This window comes from Branchiostoma belcheri, unplaced genomic scaffold (assembly GCF_001625305.1).
Source record: "Branchiostoma belcheri isolate BF01 breed outbred unplaced genomic scaffold, Haploidv18h27 scaffold90, whole genome shotgun sequence".
Taxonomy (NCBI): Eukaryota; Metazoa; Chordata; class Leptocardii; order Amphioxiformes; family Branchiostomatidae; genus Branchiostoma; species Branchiostoma belcheri.
Window position 1 is genome coordinate 433,497 of NW_017804576.1, and position 5,647 is coordinate 439,143.

At 45.8% G+C, this 5,647-nt stretch overlaps 1 pseudogene; it reads right to left on the reverse strand.

Moving 5' to 3' along the window:
* Positions 1 to 2,565, reverse strand: part of LOC109487921 — a 31,294-nt pseudogene extending 28,729 nt beyond the window's left edge.
* Between the last annotated feature and the right edge of the window lie 3,082 nt (positions 2,566 to 5,647).

Below are 5,647 nucleotides of genomic sequence, written 5' to 3' on the forward strand. Positions count from 1 at the left end.
CAGTGGTGACGGTTTGTGCTTCAACCGGGTTGTCGCCTGCCGCACTGTAAGTTGCCGAGTCAGCCACATCAGCGCTACTTGTGTGCTCATTTGTGAGAACACTAGTACTAGGATTCGGTGCCGTCCCTCCTCGCTGCCTATACAGTGTATTTGCCGCGGCTACACCGTAAGGCATTTCCAGACCTTCCCCGATCTGAAAAGCAGGTTGTTCAGATAATCCATCCGGCACGCTTGTATTTACAGCGTCAGCTGCAGTTTCCCCCATCACCCGGCAGAGGGGGCGGTGCTGCTGAGGCGTATTCGTCAGCGTCAGCGTTCTCGTAGTGATGAACCTGAGCTTCTGTAGTACCGATCGTGTCCGCTGGGGGCGCTCCTGCCGCGCGGTGGAAACTATATTGCATGCCTCCCATTTTCATCGCCGCCCATAATCCCGTTCCTCTCCTCAGATGAGCGAGTGGAGATGCGCTCGGTTCTCCTTCCGTTGAAAGTTCTGTCAGCCCGGGCAGGGGATGAAGAGGGATACAGACGGCCATGGCCTGCGCCCCCGCGCATAACGCAGCCCCGGTGGTGACGCCGTTCTCTCTATATCTACTCCTTCCTCCTTTTCTCCAACGAAATACAGCGACGGGAAGGAGCATCATGACGACAACTACAGAAGCAATGCCGACGATGAGTTGTAAGAGGGTTGGGTTTGCTTCTGAGTCTGAGTTGGTGCTGCCAGCATCACACTTGAACTCCGGGTGATGAAACGACGGTGATCTTGACCCGTTGAAACAACTGCAGGACTGGTTCGCCTGAGAACCCGCACAGATGTCGTCTGTGCTGTTTTTACGGTCTTGTGGTGAAAAGTCATCGGATGGGGTTGTTGTTGTTGTTGTTTCCTCAGGTTCCTGCCTGTCCTCGGCCGGCCGGTGAAGGCAAATCAGCAGGTCGAAGCAGACGGACCTGGCGATGCCCGGGACGTCCCGCACATACACCCTGGTCCTGTACAACCTGGTGGTTACATATGACTGGTTTATTCCTTACAAAGACATGCATGATAAGACAGCAAATTGAAAGCTTTTTGTTGCAGCCTAGAGGCTTTTTAGAATTACTAGTGTACACACAAATAAAGATGTATCTCTCAGCATATACATATACATAGCATCGCTTATGGCACTAGACTAGTACCGTGAGGTTTTATGTTAAAATGTACAACAATTACATCATTATTACTTAACAATAATAGAATAATATTACATCGTAAACAAAAAAGATAAAACGTGACCTATATATAGAGTATTCAGAATATTTAGCATAGTGGGAACTACTACAACTAGGGTGTTATCATTTGTGTAATATTTCAGTCATACTGATTTCTAGTACTAGTACATTGTATATTGGCTGATCGGTCCGTTAATTTTTCATCAGCATTTTGATCTAAACTGTTTTGTGAAAGCACCTACATGTACTTCTACGGTTTACGATATCTTTGCTTTCGTTAGTTTATTTTGACATTATAGATGTATTATTGTTAAGGAGGCGGGCTCGGTATAAGCCTAATAATCTCCCAATCCCTACTGCACACTGTCTTTTTTCTTTATTAAGTTTTGTGTATACTATGTGCTAGTAAATATTGCTAATAGCATTAAAAAAAACGAACCCCGAGTCTTCCGCGGTGAAGTCTTCAATCGTGAGCGCTTCGCCGGCAGGGACCGTGCGGCGCCCTGTTGGGGTGATCCAGGCCGTTGGATAATCCACATACCTGCTCGCTTTAACCTCGGGGAGACGAATGCTAAGGTGCTCGGGGACGTAGAAGGTTTTGGGAGCGACGCCGAAGTGCTCGTGCCGATCTTTGATTAAGAAATACTTTCCTACAAATCTGCGGCCGCCTTCCAGCGGTGTGTCGACGACGTAACTCCATGTCGGGGGCCAGCTGGGCATGTTCTCGACGTCAATCACGTCCACGCGGCTGGAGTTCAGCTTCTCAGCCGGACAGCGCAGGGGGTTGCCGTGGAGCGAGTAGGAAGCGGACGGGTGGAGGGAGGCGATGTCTCCGGGAATCTGGCTGATGTTGTTCACCATGAGCAGAACTAACAAGAGCCGCTCGCTGGGGATCAGGCGGACGGCCTGCGCGGGGACTGCCGACAGTCGGTTCCCGGAAAGTTCCAGGAACTGCAGACTTGTAAGCCCGTGGAAGGCCCGCGCCGAGACGGCGGAAATGAGGTTGTTGGAGAGAATGAGATCCGAGAGCGCGGCGAGGGCCGAGAAGGTGAAGTCGTGAAGGGAGACGACGCAGTTCCTGTCCAGATCTAGGAAGAATAGCTTCCGCAGAGGCTGGAAGGTTTGCGGGGATAAGTTGTTCACCCTGTTGTCGTCGATGAACAGGTACCGGATGCGCGGGGCTGAGGTAAAGCCGGAGCCGAGGCGGGAAATCCTGTTGTGAGACAGTCGGACGGTGTGAGCGAGTGACATGATGGCGTCTGTCGGGACGTGCGTCAAGTTGCGGCCGGTGTAGTCAACGGTCGTCCCGACAGCGGCGGACAGCAACGTCAGCACGAACAGGGAAGTCAGCAGAGATCCCATATTGTATTTATCGTGTCAGGATGCTGGGTAGACAAGGGATCCCTGTAACCATAAAGGAGAAACGTAGGTGTAATAGTAGTATAGTATGCTAATAACCTTTTTATATAACATACAGCTACATACCAAGTATGTTATAAATTGTAGAAGTATTAGTATTTTTTTATTTTTATTTTATGACGATTTACCACATTTGTGGAAGGATTGACATAACAGGTGAGAATCACCTCTTCAAAGATGTAAACCCCAAGACCAGACTGTAAGGTTTGAACCACTCACACCGGGAAGGTCCCCTACTCTTTTCGATAAGTGCGGTGGGTTCTTTAACGTGCGTGGAGTGTGGCTCTCATACACGGGACCTCCATTTCACGTCTTATCCGAGGGACATCCCTAGCCGAAGCTAGGTACTCATTTACAGTACACCTGAGTGAAGTGAGGAAAGTCTTGTAAAGTGCCTTTCCCAAGGGCACAAGATCGGTGAACCCACGACCTCTGGGGTGTGAGCCGAACGCGCTACCGACTGCGCCACACGACCCCACCAGTACATTGTATACAAGAATTTATTCTATACAAGAAAATATTATTGACCAATTTACAAGCGCGTATTTTAACCAATCCATAATGTATCGTGTATTCTAATCAATACCAGTATGTGGCACAATTTGTACAACGTTTTGTAAAAGCTGTGTAATTCAGCCCTAGAGCTACAAACACGCTTGTAAGGCCACAGCGATTTAATTTTATGGATGACATCCTCTGAAGACACCCAAACTAGTGCGTGCGGGCGAAAAAAAGAAAAATCCAGCCAAAAATAAAAATGCTACTAAACCACAGGAATACACAGCTGGTATTGTGAATTTGGCGCATTACATAGCGACGTTTATGACAGGCCGACACATGCTGGATTTTTGCGGAATACATGAATCGACACTGCTGTACGTATGTACTGAGGTCTTGAGTCTTGCAATTGGGGCTTCGGTAGCCTGGCTGCCGTCCACCAGAGTTATCACCACCATGGACTACCCAGGCCTAAAGCCAGTTCAGAGCCTCGGAAGACGTGATCTTTTTTTTTTTTGAGATCGGGCGAAAATCAATGCGCGCGCGGATGTCATCCATAAAATTAAATCGGTGTGGCCTAAGTTGTAATACATAAACCAGTCTACTACTACTACTACTAGAAACCTACAGTGGGGGTCGCTGGAAGACAGACGTAGAATGATGTCCAGACTGTGCATGATGTACAAAATGACTAATAAACTGGTGGACGTACCAACCACTAAGTATCTGATACCAGCCCAGAAAAGAACAAGAAATAGTCATGCCTTCAAATATCAGAGTCATCAACCAAGAATTGAGGTATTCAAAAACTCATATTTCCCCAGAACTATCGTAGACTGGAACTCATTGCCACCAAGCACAGTTGGGGCATCATCACTAGAAAGCTTTAAACAACTCCTGCAATCAAATGTGCAAAGATTGATTGTAACAAGTCGTTCGGTATGATATAGCTAGCTGCCGCCGCGCCGCGTGCCTGCGAAGCTGGTGTGTTACGCCGAAGGGCGGTTATACCGGCTATACAGATACTAGATACAGACACATAGAAACGAAATAGATGTCAAAGAAAGTTTGCCGATAAGGTTTTAGCCATGCATGATTAGAGCACGCTTAGCCTGACAGCCAGACCACCGTGGGCTCCCAGGTATCTCTACGGAGCTTGGAGTACTGCCTGCCCGCCCAGGTCCGTTAGCGCACGCCGGTTGTTTTTTACGGGTCGGCTTCAAATCAGTTTGCATACAGGACGACAACAGTTAGAAAGGCCGGCAGAACGATGTAGTATGTGGAAAAGGTAGCCTGGTATCCAGTATGTTCAGAATTTGCTTCGTCTTACGATTTAGTTCACCACCAAGTCACGGTGTACAAAATTTTCACTTCCGTTTTTTTTTTATTTCAGTATATCTCCTTAATGGCACAGAATGTCAAATATCTACGGGATAAGTTATTTTACCTACCGATTCTACAGGATTGGGCTGAAATGCCAAATCACACTCAGGCTCTCCCTCTCAGATACCACTGTCGTGCGTTTTTGCCGTTTTTGTCAATATAAAGACATTATATTGTCCTTGATAATCGGATAAGGCGACATCAATTTAATTTGTTGCTTCTCGGATTTTTTCAGAAAAAATATAAAGCGACAGGGCGAAAAATAACAGGCCCAGGCACCCCCTGATAGCCGGAAATGTTACGATATGAGCTATGAAGTCAACATACCAGGCTGGTTTATAATCAAAACAATATATTTTCAACTTTAAATGAAACAAAGTTGCATTGTTATATTGAAAAACTTTAACAACTAGAGTTCGATGATCTCATACCTCCATGACATGTGTATTGTTTTCATAAATATTACGCATGGTGATGACCACCTGTAATTGGCTTACACCGCATATATTCAAATCATATGAGGCCATTTGCATATATTGTATCAATTGATCATACTCTCCACCAAATGACAGGGTTATCTTAAGAAATAAGGCTATTCTAGCGTTTCCTCATGAATTATGCAAATGAGGTCCTGATTGACATAAATTATGTTTAGTGATGTTCACCTTCACTGAACTTCCAATTATGGCAAGTATTAAATTCCCAGCAGTTACCACCATAAAATTGTATCAATTTGCCATTTATTATGCAAATTAGGTCTTCCTTTACATAATCGATATCTGCCAATGATCTTGTCGTTCTCACTAACATATGTCTATAGAGTTTCATAGCCCTAATATGAAATACAGCTGATTTATATAATTTCCTCATTAATTATGCAAATTAGATCCTGATTGGCATAATTATATTTTGATTATGTCAAGCATCACTTAAGCTACCTACATACCAAACATCATGATGATCCATCAAACGGTTGTTCAGTTATCCTCTCTCGAATATTTTTAAAGAAACCATCCTGCAGTTCCAGAACAAGCCGCTAGGGGGACCAAACTCACGTGACTTCTTTCCGAGGACAAGAGCTACCTCCCATCCAAATTTCATGACCCTAGCATGTCCAGATCGCGAGATATCAAAACCGGAAGTT